The sequence below is a fragment of the Cyphomyrmex costatus genome, unplaced genomic scaffold, assembly GCF_001594065.2.
Source record: "Cyphomyrmex costatus isolate MS0001 unplaced genomic scaffold, Ccosl1.0 scaffold1843, whole genome shotgun sequence".
Taxonomy (NCBI): domain Eukaryota; kingdom Metazoa; phylum Arthropoda; class Insecta; order Hymenoptera; family Formicidae; genus Cyphomyrmex; species Cyphomyrmex costatus.
In genome coordinates, this window is record NW_017275872.1 from 1 (window position 1) to 655 (window position 655).

The window sequence follows — 655 nt, forward strand, 5'->3', positions numbered from 1 at the left end:
TTCTAATATTATTGTTAACCACTTTAGGTTGTAAAGGTCTATTCATAATAGCATGAATTCTTTCTTTAGACAGAATTGCATTCTTTAGTTTTAATAAATTAAATAATTTTATTAGAGTGCAGAAAGACCCCCTTGCACATACAACGAAAAAGAACATTGTATACGAAATTCAATGTAGTGATTGTGATGCTACCTATGTTGGTCAGACAAAGAGAATGTTAAAAACGAGAGTAAACGAACATCGTAGTCATATACGGAGAAATACATCCTCCAGATCTGTTATTACTGACCATAGGTTGCAGCATAATCATGATTTTGAATGGAATAATGTGAAAATTTTGGATAGTGAAAATTTTTACCATAAGCGTTTAATATCGGAAATGCTTTATATTAAATCTCAAAATAATGGTCTGAATTTAAAAACTGACACAGAAGGTCTTGATCAGGCATACGCGGATATTTTAGATAAATTGTCAACATCAATTTGACCTAAGCCTTTTCGTTTTGTTATTTTTTAATTTAACGGTTCCTCATTGTATCGTCTTTTACTGTCGAATACGGACGCATATTTATTACAGTCAGTCTTTCTAGTATGATTAAATTGTGAATTTAATTATGAAATAATGTTTTTGTCTACCAACAGAGGTAAGGTTTT